Source organism: Mustelus asterias, chromosome 4 (assembly GCF_964213995.1).
Source record: "Mustelus asterias chromosome 4, sMusAst1.hap1.1, whole genome shotgun sequence".
Classification (NCBI taxonomy): domain Eukaryota; kingdom Metazoa; phylum Chordata; class Chondrichthyes; order Carcharhiniformes; family Triakidae; genus Mustelus; species Mustelus asterias.
In genome coordinates, this window is record NC_135804.1 from 52680164 (window position 1) to 52703094 (window position 22931).

The window sequence follows — 22931 nt, forward strand, 5'->3', positions numbered from 1 at the left end:
ACTCAACAATCATTTCAATGATCTGACAACATTTGCGCACACAGTACAAGAATTTGGGTCATTTTTAGAAAAGTGCTGTACTGAAAACAAGCTAGCTTTTTAACAGTTTTGACAAAGAATCATCCCGACTCAAAATGTTTTTTTTTCTCTCTCCACAGATGCTGTCAAACCTGCAGAGATGTTCCAACATTTTGCGTTCTTGTAGCTTTTTAACAACATGGGTGAAGTTTCAGAAATTAAGTTTCAGGTGCAGGCACCCATGGAACTACAGCCCAATATGAATCATTTGACTTATCACATGAATTAGTTTCCAGCAAGAAGTATTGTTTCTTGCGCACTATATAGACAAAGCATACTGTACATAAAGGAGGAAAGGAGAGGATGCAGCGAACCTGAGGCATAGAGAAAAGTGGGCGATGGGAGGAAGAAGTTGAGTGGCATAAGTGAAATCTCAAAAGCAAAGTACAAGCTATTTACAATGTGCTACGTTTTTCAAGTAGACTCTTATTACTAGTGGTCTTTGTACAAGACAATATAATTGGGTCAATGCGTCCTTGACTTGGCAAGTTCTGTTGCCAGAACTAGATGATGACAGACAACAACTTCCACTAATTTGAGCTGATGTGTCTTTGAACTAAAACTATGCATGCAACAAATATATATATCTCAAACAACTTGCATTTTATTCTGCCTCCAATACTGTCCTCTAATATAACAAAACTCCCAAGTGCTTCTTAAATAGAAAGATTTAGAACCAAGTTACAGTAACAAAGATTAGATGAAGTGATGAAAATTCTTAGTCAAACAGGTGGGACCATGAGCAATTTTTTTAAAAGATGGAGGTTGCAGAAGGTTAGAGAGAGGGCTTTAGAGAATAGGGCTGAAGTGACTGAACATTGCCAATCATGAAAGTAAGATGTATATTTATACAGCACCTTTCATGATTGCCAAACACTTCAAAGCACTTTACAGCCAATAAGGTACTTCTGAAATGTAGTCACTGCTGTAATAGATGAGTAAGAAGTCTCACAACACCAGGTTAAAGTCCAACAGGTTTATTTGGTAGCAAATACCATAAGCTTTTGGAGCAGAGCTCCTTCGTCAGATGGAGTGGATATCTGAGAACAGATATCCACTCCATCTGACGAAGGAGCTGTGCTCCGAAAGCTTATGGTATTTGCTACCAAATAAACCTGTTGGACTTTAACCTGGTGTTGTGAGACTTCTTACTGTGCTTACCCCAGTCCAACGCCGGCATCTCCACATCATGACTGTAATAGATGAACCATGGCAGCTAAATTTGCACACAGGAAACTTCCACAAATGGCAAATAATGATCAGATAATCTATTTTTGTGATGTTGATCGAGGAATAAATATTGACCAAGACATGGGATTACTCCCCTACTCTGCTTCAAAATAGTGCCATGGATCTTTTATATCCACCCGAGACAGCAGGTCCTCAGTTTAACAACTCACCCAAAAAACAGCATCTCCCACAGTGGAGCACTCCCTCAAGTGCTGCACTGGAGTATCATTGCTGACTTCTGTGCTCCCAAATCGTGGAGTGGGACTTGAACCCACAATCTTTTGACTCAGAGGTGAGAATGATACTAATGGAGTCTAATGGCTGGCACACATGATGAACAGAACAGGTGGATAGAAATTAACAGTCAGGTGACTGAAAAACATTTAAGGACATCAAGGTTGGAGAAGATGAGTGTGATAGGGTACAACAAGACCTTGGAGGGATTGGAGACGAAACAGGGATTTTACATTTAATGCATGGAGACTAGAACCCAATGCAAGTCAGGAAGAAGAAGAATAAGTCACGGTCTCAGTGGTGGTAATGCAGTTCTTCTACCAGGAGAAGAATGTAATTACAGCAAACAACTTAATATCGGGAGTTTGTCATAAATGTGGAAATAGGAATTCCTGCCAACTTTGTCACATTGCAAGGTGCAAGCAAACACAAGATGTTTTTTAAGAAAAGGGCTATTGCCGATTAGTTGGGAGAAAACGGTTTATCTCATTTATATTTGTTTTTATGCCATCTGTGCCAGTATCGCTCTACTGTTTCTCTCTCCTTGATGCATGTTTGTACTTCCTTCTGTCAATTTCTTTTTTTACTTTCCTTTCAGATGTGAAATGAGAGGTAGCACAATGCGACGAGGTGAGGAAGGCAGCCCATTAAGTTACAGGTTGACCTTGGGTGGGACTATGGGGAAAATTTGGTGTTCTGTCTCCTGTCCCCATCTACTTTGCTGCCACATCCAGTTATCAACTACCTATTCACTCCCATCACCGTGCCTACATCTTCTCCTTTGAACTACCCAATCAACTGCCGTATCATTCCTTTCACTTGTCCTTTAACCCTGCATTGACTATACTCTCCTTTACCACTGTCTCCTCCCAAATATGGGTGATGAAAGACAAGAGGCCAAGGGCCCCCTTCACTTTCTCCTCTTACATCACTTGCTTCTACAATTCTCTCTGAAACCAAATTTTCTTTTCAAAATTAATTCAAAATTCCTTTCTCCCTACTTTTAGCCTCATCGGATTTTCTGATGCAAAGCTAGCAAAAAATATTGTAAGACGAATTGATATTTCTAACTCTTTGATAAGCCATAAAGACCCATGGTCTGCAAGTTCTGGCTTGAGAATAAAGCTTGTTGTTCATAATCTGATCAAAATTAATCAAAATTGTATCATTGGAAGGTGTAATTAAAGAACCAATAGCTAACTAATAGTTTGATCTGATATGACGTCCACTGACAGGGATAAAAACAAAATGCTTGGCTAGCCAGAAACTGGAGGTTACCTAAAGCGACAAGATTGTTTGAGGGTACCAAAGAGGGTTACACTTCTGTTGCTTGATTACCCATCGGAAGTTGTAAAAATCTGTTTTTGGATTTCGTGAGTATATATTTTTCCTTCAGTATTGATTGAATTATTTACAATCGGAATCAGGTCTGGTTTGGAAAGGAAGTAGTGAATTGATTGTAATTTCAGACATGCATTGTGTATATTCGGTTAAGAGGGCTTATCCATATGAACCCCTCACACATTCTAATTTAAGTAATTCCATATTTTACCTCTGTATTGACAAGTTTTTTTTTGAATAAACATTTTAAATTTGCTGAGATACGTGTTCTACCTTCTGGGTTGAAAGTCTTGTTCAGACCTGATTGAGTTAAAACAAATCACTGGAGAATTAGATTTATCACAATTGGACTTAAAACATTTTTTTAAAATCCCAAATTCTTAGTGAGAAACTGTACTTCTATAATTAATATTTAGCGCTTAGAAGAGTTAACACTGGTTTGCAAGAATCTGCAATGCAGCACATCATGGCCAGTGCACACCCCAGTTACAGGAACCTGGGCCAACCCTGATATTAAATTCCATATTGATTTCTTTGTGCAACACACTCTCTACGCAGCACAGTCACACTCGCCCACTAGAGTAAAATAAACTGTATGAAATGCAAATCCTGATCCAAAGCCAATCTTTGGTGGAGTGCAACAAAAATTGAAACATAAATTACAAATTTACATCAGTTGTTCTGCACTCAGCAATCTTGTTTTAATCAAGAAGTGGAAATAAGAAGAACATTCAAAAACTATCTGTAGCAGTCATATCGAGGAGTATGATTTTTGCTCTGACATTACATCAACTTTTACTATTGAAAATTTATAGGAAAGGACAAAGTAAAGGAGGCTGCAGCCAGAGAGAGGCAGCCCCAATAATCTGTCAACTGTGATATAGTTCACTGTATGTAGCACTGCTGAGGCAATGACATGGGTACCTTGTGCTAGCAGCAAAAGCTTCGGATAAATGGACATTAAGAACAATATTCTAACCTTTAATATGGCCTGTAGGACAATACATTGTGTGCACTTAAGCAGACAAGAAGCTTAGAAAAGGCCAGGGGAGTTATTCCTGGTATCCTGGCCAAATTTATCCCTTAATCAACATCATAAAAACAGGAAGATAAAAGCAAATTACTGCAGATGATGGAATCTGAAACAAAAACAGAAAATGCTGGAAAATCTCAGCAGGTCTCTCAGCATCTGTGGAGAGAGAATAGAGCCAACGTTTTGAAGCGTTAGCTCTGTTCTCTCTCCACAGCGCTGCCAGACCTGCTGAGACTTTACAGCATTTTCTGTTTATGTATCATTGACACAGGTTCTCTGGTCATTATCACATTGCTGTTCGAGGAAGCTTAACTGGGCACAGATTGGTTGCCATGTTTCCTACACCAGAACAGTGATTACGCTTCAAAAGTAGCTTTGGAACCTCAAGATCATGAAAGCGGTTATATTTAGTAGAAGTGTTCTTCCAGTAGAAGTGTTTAGTCCTTCAGTATTCACCAAGGAGAGGGGCCATGTTTTTGAGGAAGAGAAGGTGTTACAGGCTAATAGGCTGGAGGAAGTAGATGTTCGGAGGGAGGATGTACTAGCAGTTTTGAATAAACTGAAGGTCGATAAGTCCCCTGGGCCTGATGAAATATATCCTAGGATTCTTTCGGGGGGTAAGGGATGAGATTGCAGAGCCTTTGGCTTTGAGTCCTCACTGTCCACGGGGATGGTGGTAGAGGACTGGAGAGTGATGAATGTTGTTCCTCTGTTTAAGAAAGGGAATAGAAATGACCCTGGTAATTATAGGCTGGTTAGTCTTACTTCGGTTGGTAAGTTGATGGAAAAGGTCCTTAGGGATGGGATTTACGACCATTTAGAAGGATGCGGATTAATCCGGGATAGTCAGCACGGATTCGTGAAGGGCAATTCATGCCTCACAAATTTGATAGAATTTTTTGAGGAGGTAACTAAGTGTGTTGATGAAGGTAGGGCAGTTGATGTCATATACATGGATTTTAGTAAGGCGTTTGATAAGGTCCTCCATGGTCGGCTTATGATGAAAGTGAGGTGTGGGATAGAGGGAAAGTTGGCCGATTGGATAGGTAACTGGCTATCTGATCGAAGTAAGAAGTTTAACAACACCAGGTTAAAGTCCAACAGGTTTATTTGGTAGCAAAAGAAGGGGCTCAGAGCCTCGAAAGCTTGTGTGGCTTTTGCTACCAAATAAACCTGTTGGACTTTAACCTGGTGTTGTTAAACTTCTTACTGTGTTTACCCCAGTCCAACGCCGGCATCTCCACATCATATCTGATCGAAGACAGAGGGTGGTGGTGGATGGAAAATTTTCGGACTGGAGGCAGGTTGCTAGCGGAGTGCCACAGGAATCAGTGCTTGGTCTTCTGCTATTTGTGATTTTTATTAATGACTTAGAGGAGGGGGCTGAAGGGTGGATCAGTAAATTTTCTGATGACACCAAGATGAGGTGGAGGGCTGTTGTAGACTGCAAAGAGACATAGATAGGATGCAAAGCTGGGCTGAAAAATGGCAAATGGAGTTTAACCCTGATAAATGTGAGGTGATTCATTTTGGTAGGACTAATTTAAATGTAGATTACAGGGTCAAAGGTAGGGTTCTGAAGACTGTGGAGGAACAGAGAGATCTTGGGGTCCATATCCACAGATCTCTGAAGGTTGCCACTCAAGTGGATAGAGCTGTGAAGAAGGCTGTGTGTTAGCTTTTATTAACGGGGGTTGGAGTTTAAGAGCCGTGGGGTTATGCTGCAACTGTACAGGACCTTGGTGAGATCACATTTGGAATATTATGTGCAGTTCTGGTCACCTCACTATAAGAAGGATGCGGAAGTGCTGGAAAGAGTGCAAAGGAGATTTACCAGGATGCTGCCTGGTTTGGAGGGTAGGTCTTACGAGGGAAGGTTGAGGGAGCTGGGGCTGTTCTCTCTGGAGCGGAGGAGGCTGAGGGGAGACTTAATAGAGGTTTATAAAATGATGACGGGGATAGAGTGAACGTTCAAAGACTATTTCCTCGGGTGGATGGAGCTATTACAAGGGGGCATAGCTATAGGGTTCATGGTGGGAGATATAGGAAGGATATCAGAGGTAGGTTCTTAACGCAGAGAGTGGTTGGGTGTGGAATGGACTGCCTGCAGTGATAGTGGAGTCAGACACTTTAGGAACATTTAAGCGGTTATTGGATAGGCACATGGAGCACACCAGGATGATAGGGATTGGGATAGCTTGATCTTGGTTTCAGATAAAGCTCGGCACAACATCGTGGGCCGAAGGGCCTGTTCTGTGCTGTACTGTTCTATGTTCTATTTAAGAACTGAGCACCTCATGCCAAGAGTAGAAAGATATCCAGTGACCAAAAGTTTGAAATTGGTGTTCCTGATTGACCTCACCACAAATCTTAATGATACACTGGGACAATGTAGGGTTGGCAATCAGGGAGACCAGAAGAAAGTTATGATCACTATTACCAAGAGGGCACATCATCTCACTTTTGTTGTAGAGGATTGGTTAAAATCTTATCCAAAACTGCACTGTTTCTTGTAGCTTTATCTGTTATCACAGTGGCACAGTGGTTAGCATTGCTGCCTCATAGCGCCAGGGACGCGGGTTCAATTCCCAGCTTGGGTCACTGTCTGTGCAGAGTCTGTGTGGGTTTCCTCCGGGTGCTCCGGTTTCCTCCCACAGTTCGAAAGACGTGCTGGCCATGCTAAATTCTCCCTCAGTGTACCCGACAAGTGCCAGAGTGTAGCGACTAGTAGATTTTCACATGAACTTTACTGCAGTGTTAATGTAAGCCTACCTGTGACACTAACAAATAAACTTAAACTTATCTGCTGAAGTGCTGATCAGAGTTCACTGGTTTGAAAGAAAGCCTCCTCTCAGACGGCCAGATTGAATTTCACCGACTGTCTTGATGAATTCAGATTCCTTATTGGAATTATAGGGCCAGTGCACGGCAGCAATATAGATCAATGAAATATCTCTGGGCAAACAATGGGGATGCACTACTTCAGAATGTTCTGGAACTGTAGAATTGTCAAGAGAAGCTGAATTGAGATCCTGTTTAGTATATACCAACACCCTGCCACACTTTCAAGCTGAATGGTACTTTGAGAAATGAAGAAACACATCCTTGAAAATTCACTCAGAGGGTTGTGAATCTTTGGAATTATCTACCCCAGGGAAATGTGGATGTCCTGTCCTTGGAGTATATGCAAGAGAGATTGGAATATCTTTGGATATGATGCAGATCAAGGGATATGGAAATAATGGGGAAGGTGGAGTTGGGGTAGAAGATCTGACAGAGCAGGTTCAAAAAGACAACTGGCCTATTTCAAAGAACAAAGAAAATTACAGCACAGGAACAGGCCCTTCGGCCCTCCAAGCCTGCACCGACGATGCTGCCCGACTTAACTAAAACCCCCTACCCTTCCGGGGACCATATCCCTCTATTCCCATCCTATTCATGTACTTGTCAAGACGCCCCTTCAAACTCACTACCGTATCCACTTCCACTACCTCCCCCGGCAACGGGTTCCGGGCACCCACTACTCTCTGTGTAAAAAATCTGCCTCGTACATCTCCTTTAAACCTTGCCCCTCACACCTTAAACCTATGCCCCCTAGTAATTGACTCTTCCACCCTGGGAAAAAGCTTCAGACTATCCACTCTGTCCATGCCTCTCATAATCTTGTAGACTTCTATCAGGTCTCTCCTCAACCTCCGTCGTTCCAGTGAGAACAAACCACGTTTCTCCAACCTCTCCTCATAGCTAATGCCCTCCATACCAGGCAACATCCTGGTAAATCTTTTCTGTACCCTCTCCAAAGCCTCCACATCCTTCTGGTAGTGTGGCGACCAGAATTGAACACTATATTCCAAGTGCGGCCCAACTAAGGTTCTATAAAGCTGCACCATGACCCGCCAATTTTTAAACTCAATATCCCGGCCGATGAAGACAAGCATGCTGTTTGCCTTCTTGACTACCTTCTCCACCTGCATTGCCATTTTCAGTGACCTGTGTACCTGTACACCCAGATCCCTTTGCCTATCAATACTCTTAAGGGTTCTGTCATTTACTGTATATTTCCTATCTGTATTAGACCTTCCAAAATGCATTACCTCACATTTGTCCGGATTAAACTCCATCTGCCATCTCTCCGCCCAAGTCTCCAACTGATCTATATCCTGCTGTATCCTTTGATGGTCCTCATCGCTATCCGCAATTCTTATAAAAGTACATAAAAATAGATATCTTAACTTGCTATAATTCGAATTCATTACACTTGTCTATTGCTCCTGTTCATTTGTATTGTTATTCACAATGCAAGGTCACCGTGACAATGCACAGCTGAAAAACATGAGCACTTGGCTCAGGGTGACTTTCCTGTACTGAATCTCCTCTTCCCTCTCTACCTGCTACTTTTACTAAGGCTACAATCAAACTCCTCTCCTCCCGCCCTAGTAACACCACCACCCCTGCCGTCCTTCGGAAAACATCTCCCTCACTCTCTAGTGACACCCCCAGCCCCAAACACTATTTGACCACAGGTAGGAGCGGAGAGCCTGGACCAAACCTGTCCTCAGCAGCCCATAACTAAGAGTGGAAAGCCTAGCCAATTTTCCTTTTCCTAACCAAGGAATGCTGAGCCCAATCATTATACAGTTTGTGAAGGTGAGCCAATTCAGCACAGCCTTATAATTAAAACTGGAAGCTTTCTGGTTTGTTACACACTGAGCTGCTGGTGGAGTTGCATTCTCAAGAAAGGATTTGTAAACGACAGTATTCCGTCTTTGGAAAAGGCAGAGAGAGAAGGGAGGGAAGCAACAGCACTGCAGCTTAGAAGGTGGCAGCAGGATACATTGAAAGGGGGCAGTAGCTGAACAATTCTCCTCACACTTAGAGCCTCAATTGTACAAATCTTGAAAAGCATAATACAAAGAGACGCGTGTCATCTTGGAGCTAGTCCCTTTGTGATCTAACTACAGAATCCATTCTCTCTCCTCCTGCCATAAAATTACAGACTGTGAAGTCAGGAAGAACCAGTTCTTTCTCCTTCGCTGCTCAAATCTGCTTTATGTTCAATGTATGCAAATTGCAGCATTCAAACACACAATCTCCTGGTTCACAAAAACTAATGTCTTCAATTTCCATTTTAAAATGTCCAGCTTGAGAGAAAGGATCCAGACCAATTTGTTAATCCTCAAAACAACAGGTTTAAAGCTAGAATTTTACTGAGAGCATGCATTAAAGGCCGGTAGGTTAGAAATACGTGCATCTCTATGTGGAATTTAATGTTCCACATAAATCAATCCAGCCCGTTTAAAAGGCTTGAAAATTAACCCGTCAGATATTCACAACAAAGAGATTTGACAAAGTAAATAAAAGGAATGAGAGAAGGAGTCACAGAGTATGGTGGGCCAAACAAAGACAGCTTCTGCTAACAAAGAAGTGTCTGGGACTCAATCTTGCACTTTAAATAATGGAAATCAGGAACCAGAATTTAAAAATGGTACCAATGCAGGGATTTGCACCCCTAAGCTTGTCGCTATTAAAAACTGGTCCAAGTACTTAGTCATTTGCTGCAGATTATTCTGCTCCAAATGGAAGTGCTCCACAAACTGAGTTATTTAATGCTAATCTCACATCTTCATCCAAGTTTGTGTAAAATCTGGGTCAAGCGTTTCAAATCTATGCATATTCTTGGCTGCAAAAAGGTTAGGCTAAACCAGATAATATAACCAATAAACAGGAGATCATAGGGAGGTTAATCTGGCATTGCAATGGCTCTCGTGATATGGGTGCAGAGATCTCACCCTGACTGTAAACATACTGTATGCATATATAATTAGTGTGCTCATCTCCACAATGCAATAACTGCTGTGATTCCAACATCACAACTCAAGTGTTTAGAAATGTTTTCTACATTTGTGCCTTCACAAACCATCTGGTCTTATATAACTGGATTGCTGAAAATGTTCTCTGCAACTTCATTACTTCCATGCGTTTAAAAGTTGATGCTGGTTCAATTCTCACTTCAGAACTTTACCAAGCAGCACGAATGTAAATAGGTTGGAAAAATACAAAACCTATTTCCATTGCTTGAAGGTTGCTGTGTTTTGAAACCTGCTCTTTATGTTTACTGCACACTTAGACACACCAGGGTAACTTTCTAGTGACTTAATTCAGAGCTCAAGACTAGAAAATAGGATTACTGTGCAAATTTACAAGTATATTTCTGAGGCCAATTTCTGCAGTTGACTGAGCTGTTTGTCTCCCTACAGCTAGCAGGTACACTGTGAAAGTGTAAATGATCGAGAGTATAAAAATAAACAAACAGCTGGCTATGAATCACTTCCAATTCTACCAGAGAGGCTGAACATTATTGTATCCACTGCTCAATCTGTATATATCACATATAGGAAATTCCTGAAAAACGTGCTTCATCAGTCAGGTTCCAAGGACTCATGGGAACCCTACACAAATCCTTGTGTCTATGAGCAACTTTTTAAATAATGGTATCAAACACAAGAACAGATGAAGTGGTAAGAGACCTGTCAATTGAAAATCATGATAACTACCAAATAGACTCAGATGTTTAACATAGCGATATAGCTGCAAATGTGACCCACACCCTTCCCTTTTCTGTTCCATTCCCCATGTGTGATTAGATTACATTATTTATAAATTTGCAGTGTAGCTAACCAGAATTGTACAAATGTCTTGTAACTAAATCAATGGCCATTGTTATAACTGCCCATTTTGTGTTCTGTAAATTAAGAAACCTTCAAAACGTCTTGAATGGTGACTTGTTCCTTCCTCGCATACATGCTCGCATGGTGGCACAGCAGTTAGCACTGCTGCCGCACAGCGGCAGGGACCCAGGTTCGATTCCCGGCTTAGATCATTGTCTGTGTGGAGTTTGCACATTCTCCCCGTGTCTGCGTGGGTTTCCTCCGGTGCTCCGGTTTCCTCCCACAATCCAAAAAATGTGCTCATTAGGTGGATTGGCTATGCTAAATTCTCCCTCAGTGTACCTGAACAGGCGCTGGAGTGTGAGAACATTACAAACATTTCAATATTTTCATTGTAGGGAGTATATCATAGAAGAATCATAGAAACCCTACAGTACAGAAAGAGGCTATTTGGCCCACCGAGTCTGCACCGACCACAATCCCACCCAGGCCCGACCCCCATATCCCTACATATTTTACCCGCTAACCCCTCTAATCTACGCATCCCAGGACACTAAGGGGCAATTTTTAGCATGGCCAATCAACCTAACCCGCACATCTTTGAACTGTGGGAGGAAACCGGAGCACTCGGAGGAAACCCACGCAGACACTAGGAGAATGTGCAAACTCCACACAGACAATGACCCAAGCCGGGAATCGAACCCAGGTCCCTGGAGCTGTGAAGCAGCAATGCTAAGCAGCAGTGCTAACCACTGTGCTACCGGGCCGCCCTTCTTTCAAACTATTGCTAATGAATTCAATTAAGTTACAAGCAGTTACTGGCCTGGGAACTACAGGCCAGTGAGCCTCACATCTGTGGTGGATAAGTTGTTGGAAGGTATTTTGAGAGACAGGATCTACAGGCATTTAGAGACGCAAGGACTGATTAGGAACAGTCAGCAAGACTTTGAGAGTGGAAAATCATGTCTCACAAATTTGATTGAGTTTTTTGAAGGGGTAACTAAGAAGGTAGATGAGGGCAGTGCAGTTGATGTTGTCTACATGGACTTTAGCAAGGTATTTGACAAGGTACCGCATGGTAGGTTGTTGCATAAGGTTAAGCATAAGGATGCATAAGGGTGAGGTAACTACATGAATACAAAATTGGCTTGATGACAGAAGACAGAGGGTTGTTGTAGAAAGTTGTTTTTCAAACTGGAGGCCTGTGACTAGCGGTGTGCCTCAGGGATCAGTGCTGGGTCCACTGTCATTTGTCATTTATATTAATGATTTGGATGAGAATATAGGAGGCATGGTTAGTAAGTTTGCAGATGACACTAAGATTGGTGGCATAGTGGACAGTGACAAAGGTTATCTCGGATTGCAACGGGATCTTGATCAATTGGGCCAGTGAGCTGACGAATGGCAGATGGAGTTTAATTTAGATAAATGCAAGGCGATGCATTTTGGTAGATTGAACCAGGGCAGGACTTACTCAGTTAATTGTAGGGCATTGGGGAGGGTTACAGAACAAAGAGATCTAGGGGTACAGGTTCATAGCTCCTTGAAAGTGGAGTCACAGGTGGACAGAGTGGTGAAGGCGGCATTCGGCATGCTTGGTTTCATCGGTCAGAACATTGAATACAGGAGTTGGGAGGTCTTGTTGAAGTTGTACAAGATATTGGTACGGCCACATTTGGAATACTGTATACAGTTCTGGTCACCCTATCATAGAAAGGATATTAATAAACTAGAAAGAGTGCAGAAAAGATTTACTAGGATGCTACCGGGACTTGATGGTTTGAGTTATGAGAGGCTGGATAGACTGGGGCGTTTTTCTCTGGAGCGTAGGAGGCTGAGGGGTGATCTTGTAGAGGTCTATAAAATAATGAGGGGCACAGATCAGCTAGATAGTCAATATCTTTTCCCAAGGGTGGGGAGTCTAAAACTAGAGGGCATAGGTTTAAGGTGAGAGAGGAGAGATACAAAAGTATCCAGAGGGGCAATTTTTTCCACACAGGGTGGTGAGTGTCTGGGACAAGCTGCCAGAGGTAGTAGTAGAGGCAGGTATAATTTTGTCTTTTAAAAAGCATTTAAACAGTTACATGGGTAAGATGGGATATGGGCCAAATGCGGGCAATTGGGACTAGCTTCGGGGTTTAAAAAAGGGCGGCATGGACAAGTTGGGCCAAAGGGCCTGTTTCCATGCTGTAAACCTCTATGACTCAGTTAGAATTAAACACAGAGCTGAAGGGGTTTTACCCAGTTACCTGCCTCTCAGTGTATATTGGTTAAAAGGCCTCATACAGTGGCCTTTCCTCATTGTTCTTTCATAGTGGCTGCCGAAGCTCGAGTGCCTCAACATGTAGTCCTGGACACCATATGCTTTAAATCCAGCAACAGATCACCAGCTTCCTATTCTAACATCATGCACCTCTGTTGCATCCCTTCTGTGTTTGAACCCTCAATTATGTTGTTCTAACCTCCAGATTTAATTATTCCAATGCTCTTCTGGCTGACCTGTCATTCTCCACCCCGTATTAAATTCATGTTCATCCAAAACTCTGCTGCAGCTAGTAGCCCATCACATTATACTTTAAATCTTTCCATATCTTCCACCTTCTTCATCTCAGAATTGCTAGTTATTCCTGAAGTTACATGGAATTTTACAGCCTGGAACAGGCCATTCAGCCCAACATGTTGATGCTGCTATTTATGCTCCACACAAGCATCCTCACTCCATGTGGATTATACCTTTAAGAAACACACCAAGACATTTTCCTACTTGAAAATGTGCTACCTAAATAAAGTTGCTGTTGTTTTGTGTTAAACAACACCCATGTATTTGCCCAAGGCAATCTTAATTCCACATTATACTTGCTCAGCAGCCCACCTTGCCCCTACTGACTCAAGAGTGCTCCCACAAAATACTCACTGAGCTTTCACCAATCCTGACACTTGGGCAGCATGGTAGCACAGTGGTTAGCACTGCTGCCTCTCAGCGCCAGGGACCCGGGTTTGATTCTCAGTTTGGATCACTGTCTGTGCAGAGTCTGCAATTTCTCCTTGTGTTGCGTGGGTTTCCTCTAGGTGCTCCAGTTTCCTCCTACAGTCTGATTGGCATTGGCCATGCTAAATTCTCCTTCAGTGTAGTCAAACAGGCACCGGAGTGTGGCAACTAGGGGATTTTCACAGTAACTTCATTGCAGTGTTAATGTAAGCCTACTTGTGAGAAATAAATAAACTTTAAACTCAAAGTCATGTGTCAATTTGCAACCTGCCACCCCTGCCAAATGCCCTAAACATGAATCAAATTGGACCACAAAAAAAACAAAAGCTTCAGAGGTCTGGAGTTCACAATCAAAAGCCAACTTTAAAAAGAGTGGTATTTGAAATGCCTCAATTTCTTAAAAATATTTACTTGCCCAAAATGAGGGTCAAAAATAAAACATTTAACAAGACAGGCTATGTTAAACCTTTATAAACCATTCCCCAAGAAGACAGGCAAACAAGCTTCTCCAATATTCCAGAATCCAGAGGCTGGTATGCAGTCACCCATCTAGCTTTTACTTACTGTGCCCACCCCACCCCCCAACCTCAAAAGCAAGCCAGTTTCTGAAACAATTTGGAAATTTTAAAAGGAAGAAACCAGGGCGCACCCACTGCACAGCGCACCCACTGCACAGCGGCTGGTGAAAAGTCCACAATTTTCCTACAATCCGCATCAAACAACATGGAGCATTCTTACAATCAGGACGATAGAGACAAAAATTTAATGCTTACATAAAATGAATTAGAAAAGTGATGGGTTGGCATACAGACAGCAATTCGCTTAGAGCTTAAGTGTAAGTCACAAGGGAAATGTCTGTTCTTTGTACAAAGTGAGCAATTTCACCATTTTCATTTGCTGAATTTTTCTTTCAAATGGAAAAGGATGCACATGTTCATGTTTAATATTTGTAAAGATATATTCATTAAAAACCAAGTTTCAATGGAAAGCACATGATTGCGATACGCTGCCCATATGCTGTCTAAGATCTTGCCTGCATTTTATTCTAGACAAGAGCAATGTATGATAACTTAGACCATTCTTATACTGAGCAGCTAAAAGGATCCATCGTAACTTGCATCATAGGAAACATTTTAACTTAGAATTTTAAACACTGTTATAGTACATAAATGCATCATGTGACAGTAGCATCTCTTCAAAAGACTAAAGAATTCTTGTCTTGCATGAAATGGCTGAGAAAATTGCTACATTGAGTAAGTGTCATTGATATGGGCACTATTTAACAAACTCATCACTCAAGGGGGAAGTGTAGAAAATAAAAGCCTGTCAAAGTCTAGACACAAAACCTCCAGCTCGTCACTCCTTTGTTAAAGCAAAGAATATGTTGCAGCTGAACATTTTAACTAAAAGTAGATCAGAAATTTGCTGAGCAAATAGAGGATCGCCACCTTAAAAATTAACATGTCAGGATTACTGAGTATTAAAATATCTGGGAATTCGTAGGTGATTTAATAGCACTGCGGACAAAGACTGAGCCAATTTGTGACAATTCGCAACACGTTCTCTAAAACATAACATATTACTCGAAAAATCAGTCACACGCAGAAAGCGACATCTTAATTGCAGTTACAATGTTCAGCAACTGGCATTAAAACCTTAACGTGCAACAAGACTGCTGAGCAAGACTCTCATGAATCAACAATAACCGGAAAAGCTCATGACCTTGTCTGAATGCACACTGCACAAACAGTTGCCTGTCACTTTTTAGATGCAAGGAAACATGTTCCCTAATTACATTCCTCAAAACAAATTGAGATGATCTGATTAATCAAAATCAAGCTGTTTGGTGATACAAAGATGATTCTACGCAAACTATAAATTTTGAACACTAATAATTCATTGGGGTATATAATAAGATGACCTGACATCCTAAACATTTTCATGATGCCTTAGCGACCAAGACACAACCCTACATTACTTGGAATTGCTAGACAATTAAAAAACTTTGGTCCATCTCTATCATCTATGCAAAACTTCATATCAAAATTTAATGCATACATGTATTTATACAGCACCTTACTACATTTTCCAGACACTTCACAGAGCAGTTTTACACTATGAAATGCTTTGGAGTACAGTAACTTACATGTGCAAACATGGCAGCCACTCTGCATACTATACCAACAAATAATATCATGAATAAACTATTGACCTATACAATATAAATGTTCAAAATATTTGGTGATATTCCTGAGAATCTGTTGCGAGGTTTCAGGTTACTGAACGTTTTTACCTATTAAAATCTGAAGTAGAACCGATGTTCAAAATTATTACTAACCCCCAAGTCATACAGATATGAACATTCAGCACAGGTTAGTCTGCATTGTTGACTTTGCTGGATAATACGTGTATTGTAGCAAAAAATAATCTTCTACTCAGCTCTTACAGTTATTTGAGCCAAATCATGTGCTGACCTTGACATGAACGAGCATGATTATCTGCATCCTGAAGTATCTTGCATATATTTTTGCAATGTACTGGGTGAACCACATTATCAGTGGCATTAACTCTACTGCAACCTAGAACTGTCTCAAGGTTTAACTTGATAAAACAATTCAATACATTCCTGCTTATTTTGATACATCACATAGTATTAAATTAGCCTGAAACCGTTCTCTCCTGTTCTAAAACCAAACAGTCTATGCCTTGCAAATGTGATTGTCCATGATTTAATATATAATGTTTACATTAAAATGGCAGAGAGCACATTGAATTGAGCTAGTTTAATTACACCTTTGACTTTCTCAACAGGTCAGGTGTGCGGCCATCTATTTTTCCCTGTATATGCAATTTGGATGTTGCATGCACAAAATCCTGTATTCTCATTTCAGATATAACTAATAATGGATGAAATAACATGTATACAGCAGGCAAAACTCAAGTAAGGAAGACTGGTCATAAGCATGTCTCCAGATTATACGGCTATTCAACCATATCAACAACATGATTCTAGTTTATGCTGAGATTCCAGTCCGAATGCTGATTCTGAAGGTCAATTTGCCATATTTGACCCAGATTTCAGATCTGACAATCAAAATGAGATTTCAATAACAAATATGTAAAATGAATATAAGCGAAATGAAATGGACACACTTTGCAGAACCCATCGTAGGTAATATGGCACAGCCTGGTAATTTGGAAAGTATATGCAGATTTTGAAAGTTTACAAAACACATTTTGAAAGGTTGGTCTGTAGACCACACAGTTAAACCATTCAACTATTAATCAGTTTGGTTTTGAGTAATTATGGTAAAGCATTCACCAAACAATGCAAGTAACCGCTCACTTTTTACTCACTGAAACCCACTCATAATTTGAAATCTCCAACTCAATCCTTTTCCATTCCATGAATATAACCCTAACCATGTCTGCTCATTTCTGGTATCACCTTTGTAACACACAATGTTTTGCCATGTGTCTAAGATCCTTCTGTAAAGAGGTGCCAAAACTGCACGCAGTTGAGCCCTTAAAACCACCATGCTCTGAATTCAATATCCCTCTATAATAAAACCAGACCTTTGTTGTCCATTTATAATATTTATTACATTGTATCATTTTCGCCTTCCTAACAATCTGTGCAGCTGCATCCGCAGATCTCGCAATTCTACCGAGAATTTTACTATTTGTTACTTTTCTATGCTCAGTCATTTTGCCAAAAAGACACTTGCACATTTAACATATCAATCATAGAAACTAGAAGCAGGAGTAGGCCATTCGGCTCTTCAAGCCTGTTCCGCCATTCATTTTGATCATGGCTGATCATCAAATTCAATATTCTGATCCCCCTTCCCCCCCATATCCTTTGATCCCTTTAGCCCCAAGAGCTATATCTAATTGCGTCTTGAAATCAGACAATATTTTGGCCTCAATTACTTTCTGTGGTAGTGAATGCCACACATTTACATCTCTCTGGGTGAAGAAATTTCTCCTCACCTCAGTTCTAAAAGGATTACCCCATATCCTCAAACAATTCTTTCTGAATCCACCCTTTTAGAGTTTTATAAGTTTCTATGAGATCCCCTCTCACTCTTCTAAACTCCAGTGAATATAATCCTAACCGACTTAGTCTCTCCTCATATGACAGACTTGCCATTCCAGGAATCAGCCTGGTAAACCTTCACTCCTCCATAGCAAGGACATCCTTCCTCAGTTAAGAACACCAAAACTGCACACAATACTCCAGATGTGGCCTCACCAATGCCCTATGCAATTGCAGTAAAACATCCCTATCTCTATACTCAAATCTTCTCGCTACAAACGCCTACATACCATTTGCCCTCTTTACTGCCTGCTGTACTTGTATGGGCAGCATGGTGGCACAATGGTTAGCACTGCTGCGTGACAGTGCCAGGGACCCTGATTCAATTCCGGCCTTGGGTCACTGTCTGTGTGGAGTCTGTACATTCTCCCCGTCTGCGTGGGTTTCCTCCCACCCTCCAAAGATGTACAGGTTAGGTGGAGTGGCCATGCTAAATTGCTCCTTAGTGTCAGGGGTACTAGCACAGTAAACACATGGGGTTACAGGGATAGGGTCTGGGTGAAATTGGGTCGGTACAGACTCTATAGGCCAAATGGCCTTCTTCTGCACTGTAAGGATTCTATGATACCCGCGCATTTACTTTCAGTGGTGCACGAGGACTTCAAGGTCTCGCTGAGTATCCATCCCTCTCAGTTTACACCCATTCAAGTAATAATCTGTCTTCCTATTATTGCTACCAAAGTGGATAACCTCACCTTTGTCCACATTATATTGCATTTGCCATGCATATGCCCACACACTCAGCCTGTCCAAATCACGCTGTGGCATCCCTGCATCCTCCTCACAGCTCACCCTCCCATGTATCATCTGAAACTTTGGAGATTATACATTTAGTTCCTTTTTCCAAATTATTAATATATAATGTGAACAGTTGGGGGTCCTAGCACAGATTCCTGCAGTAAATTTCTCCATGATAGACTGCAATTGCAACTTATCTTTATAATTCTCTAATCTGTCAGCATCCTTCTCTGGTCTCTCAAATACATATAGGCCTTGGTGAGATGACACTTGCAGGAAAGCGTACAATTTTTGGTCACGTTACCCAGGAAGGATGTTTTTGCCTGAGAGGGAATGAAATAAAATTGCAGTAAACTGATTCCTGGAATGAGGATTATCCCATGAGGAGAGATTAAGTGCACTAGGCCTACATTCCCTAAAGTTTAAAAGAAAGGAAGGAATCTCATTAAATTCTTAAAGAGAGAAGGACTCTCCTAAGTGGGGTAGTGCAGAACTAAGGGTCAAAATCCAGAATAAGGTGTCAGTCATTTAGTACTGTGATTAGGAGAAATTTCTTCACTCCAAAGGGTTGTGGATCTCCAGAATTTCCTACGCCAGAGGGCATTGGGTGTGCCTGCAGCAGTTCAAAAAATGCAGCTCACCACCTCCCTCTGAAGGGCAACTAGTGGTGGGCAGTAAATACTGGCCGAGTTAGTGATGCCCACATGCCGTATATGAATTTTTAAAAATGCAATTGTTGAACACAGGGTTTTGGATACTTAAGAGGATTAAAGAATATGGGGATACTGCAAGAAGCTGGAGTACTGAATGTTGGAACAGGTTTCAATGTCCTACTCCTGTTTCCATTTCTTAAGTAATGATAATCCTGAGTCTATATCTCATTACTGATCTGTCAATCAATGGATATAATACATCACGATAAACCTTCTGAAAACTTTTCAATTTTAAAATCCTCTTTTAGCTTTCCCCCTTAAAATTCTCTGTTCTAGCAAATAAAGATCATATTATTTCACATTCTTTCTCTCCAAGCATAATCTTTGTGCGTGATGCCGTTCTACTGAATCTTCAAAATATACTTTATAATTCACATAGCTTGCATATTCTTTCTAAACTGAGTGCCCAAATGTGCACATTATACCCTTTTTCAGCAATTCATTATTCCCTTCAGATTTTTACATTCTTTCAATATTCCTACCTGCAAAATTTCTGTTCCCCCAAACTGTTAAGAATATCATTTAGGACATGCTTTCTTGCACCGATCTCCTCGCCCCCCCCAAAAAAAATCTTTCCATATTGAGTTGAGCCTGTTTTATGTTTGCCAGCGATCTCTCTCAGTTGGCCATGTTCCTAATTTGACAGCAGCAAATTTCCAACAACTTGTATTTATTTGTCATGCTTAACAGAGAGAAGACCAATCCTGATTGCGGGATAAACACGGGCCATCGCACCAAGAGAGTGCCCCAGCATTTCTCTGAATGGTGTCATGAGATCAATTCTATCCATAAGAATAAGTAGGTGGACCTTGGGCAGCATTCAACAGTACAGCACTCATTTGTATTGTGCTTCAGTGTTAACCAAGGCTATATGCTCAAGTCCCTGGAATGGTGCTAAAAATTTACATCTCCCTAATACTTGCTCTTTTCCACCGGTCTGACATGTTTTTGAAAAAACACTTCAATCTATTTTAACAGTGAACCCAGTTACATTTGGTGACTAGGCTCTAATTTATTTTCCTTTAGATTACTTTGCTGCCCTGAACTAGCTAGACGTGCCCACGTATTGAATTCAAAAACACAATGCATTATTTAAATACACCCCAGTTTGATTAGTTCTGGATAGATTGTTTTGGGGGGTGGAGGATTGGAAGGGGAGGATGCACTTCACACTCAAACCCAATCATGCTCTCATGTCAAAACTACAATTTCACAAAGATGCATCCTAAATTCTCTATACAACTTGAAAAATGTTTGTCTTACATTGCACTTCAATTCTGCATTTTTCACTTTCTTATATTTTCTCTTCTTTCCACTGATTCACAAACTTGCTGTATTAGTATTAGATGAAAGAAGACACTACTGCGATTCTTCCAAAATATGGGAACTTCAGAAAATGTTCCTGACATTCTGGACAAAATATTAGTTGCTCCCCGACTACTATCTTGAATGGTTCAGTTAACTCAACAGACCAGGAATAGAAGCTAAAACTTTTCATAAAATGCTGGAAAATCTCCGCAGGTCTGACAGCATCTGTGGAGCGAGAATAGAGCCAACATTGAGTCTGGATGATTCCAAAACTTGAGCTACATTCTCGCTCCACAGATGCTGTCAGACCTGCTAAGATTTTCCAGCATTTTCTGTTTTAGATTGCAGCATCTTTTTTTAAAGTTTAAAAAACATTTTAAGTTTTTATTAGTGTCACATGTAGGCTTACTAACTGCAATGAAATTCCTGTGAAAGTCCCGTAGTCGCCACACTCCGGTGCCCATACGAGTACACTGAGGGAGAATTTAGCATGGCTAATGCACCGAACAAGTACGCTTTTCGGACTGTGGGAGGAAATCAGAGCACCTGGAGGAAACCCATGCAGACACGGGAAGAACGCGCAGACTCTGTACAGACAGTGACCCAAGCAGGGATTCGAACCCAGGTCCCTGGCACTGTTAGGCAGTAGTGCTAACCACTGTGCCACCCTGCAGTAATTTGGACTTATCTGGAACATTTTAGATTTGTTTGACTGTGTGCTAAGGAACTTTCACTCAATGCCTACCATGGGAAGTTAACAAGGTTTGATTTTAATGAACTACACCGTTAAACACTGACTATTACCAGCTATTTGCTGTGGCAACCCAAATGCATTCAAGAATGTGTGCATAATGCAACTGACAGACATGCCAATTCATGAAGAAAAGGCCCTTCTTGGAGCGACAGGACCTCAGTTTAACATCTTACCCAAAAGGCAGAACCTCTGTCAGCAGTTTTTCCTGACATCTACCCCACCCACCCACCCAATGCAGTACCCCAACATCAATACCGAGCCACCAATCTGACTACACCCTTGGCACTGCCACTCTGCCAATGTGGTTCTCCACCAACACCAGCTGCAGCTGTTGATAGCAGCAGGGCACAACCACCAGAATGCCATCTGCCACCCAAACATCACCACCCCACCAAACCAACACAATCCTGCCTCAGCTTCAGGGCATCCTTCCACCCCAACGGGAAGGCACCACCCCCAGCACTGGCACTCTGGACAGGACAGCACCTCCCGTTAGCAGCATCACTCCTCCTGGCACTGCCAATCCATCAGCACAGCAGTTTCCTATCACCAGCACCACTCCACTTAGCGCTGCCACCCATCCAGCATCTTGCTCCCTGGGCTGGAGTGTCAGCCCAGTGCTAGTGTCGCAGGACTGGGACTCGGGGCCCAAACCCTTTGACTCAGCGGCGACAGAGACAACTGTCGGCCAACGCACGACCCACTGGGGGTGTGCGGACAACAGGAGCAGTTTAAACCGGCGGCTTCCCCTGCAGTGGCGGCGCGGAGGCTGAGTGAAGTAGGCTGGGGATTTCGGACAGGTGGTGTCAGTGAGGCAGTGCAGCAGGCCCTACCTGTGTCCCCGGGCTGCCCTTACCTGTCTATCCGCACCGAGCCGGCCTGTCCCCCCCGCCGCCTGCACCGGCCGCTAGGCGCGCGCGCGCCAGCCGCCCTCCCATTGGTCAAAATTGACACCCGGCAGGCCCCGCGCGGAGCCCTCCCATTGGCTCTCCTCTATCCTCCGCTCCCATTGGCTCTCCCCATCCTCCCCTCCCATTGGCTATCCCTATAATCCACTTTCATTGGTTCCCTTCCACGCCGCGCTTTCTATCCTCCACTCCCATTGGTCAATAACCAGCCCGCGCCACGTGCGTCGACCCCCTTCCCTCAAGCAATCCCATTGGTCGAGAGGTTCAGTCAATCAGACAGCTGATATTCAGTGTGTTGGAGCTGGGTAACTGAGATCAAGATGTGGAGATGCCGGCGTTGGACTGGGGTCAACACAGTAAGAGGTTTAACAACACCAGGTTAAAGTCCAACAGGTTTATTTGGTAGCAAGCTTGTGTGGCTTTTGCTACCAAATAAACCTGTTGGACTTTAACCTGGTGTTGTTAAACTTCTAACTGAGATCAACACAGTAAGAAGTCTCACAACACCAGGGTAAAGTCCAACAGGTTTATTTGGTTGCAAAAGCCACTAGCTTTCGGAGCGCTGCCCCTTCATCAGGTGAGTGGGGAGTTCTGTTCACAAACAGGGCATTTAAAGACACAAACTCAATTTACAAAATAATGGTTGGAATGCGAGTCTTTACAGGTAATCAAGTCTTAAAGGTACAGACAATGTGAGTGGAGAGAGGGTTAAGCACAGGTTAAAGAGATGTGTATTGTCTCCAGCCAGGACAGTTAGTGAGATTTTGCAAGTCCAGGCAAGCTGTGGGGGTTATAGATAGTGTGACATGAACCCAAGATCCTGGTTGAGGCCGTCCTC

General features: G+C 42.1%; 1 protein-coding gene across 1 annotated transcript in view; it reads right to left on the reverse strand.

Moving 5' to 3' along the window:
• nup93 (nucleoporin 93) overlaps positions 1-22113 on the reverse strand; it is a 116579-nt gene extending 94466 nt beyond the window's left edge. Inside the window, exon 1 of the mRNA XM_078211031.1 lies at positions 22042-22113. The gene's annotated coding sequence lies outside the window, so the exon portion shown is untranslated. The remainder of the gene's footprint in view (positions 1-22041) is intronic.
• Positions 22114-22931: the final 818 nt, after the last annotated feature.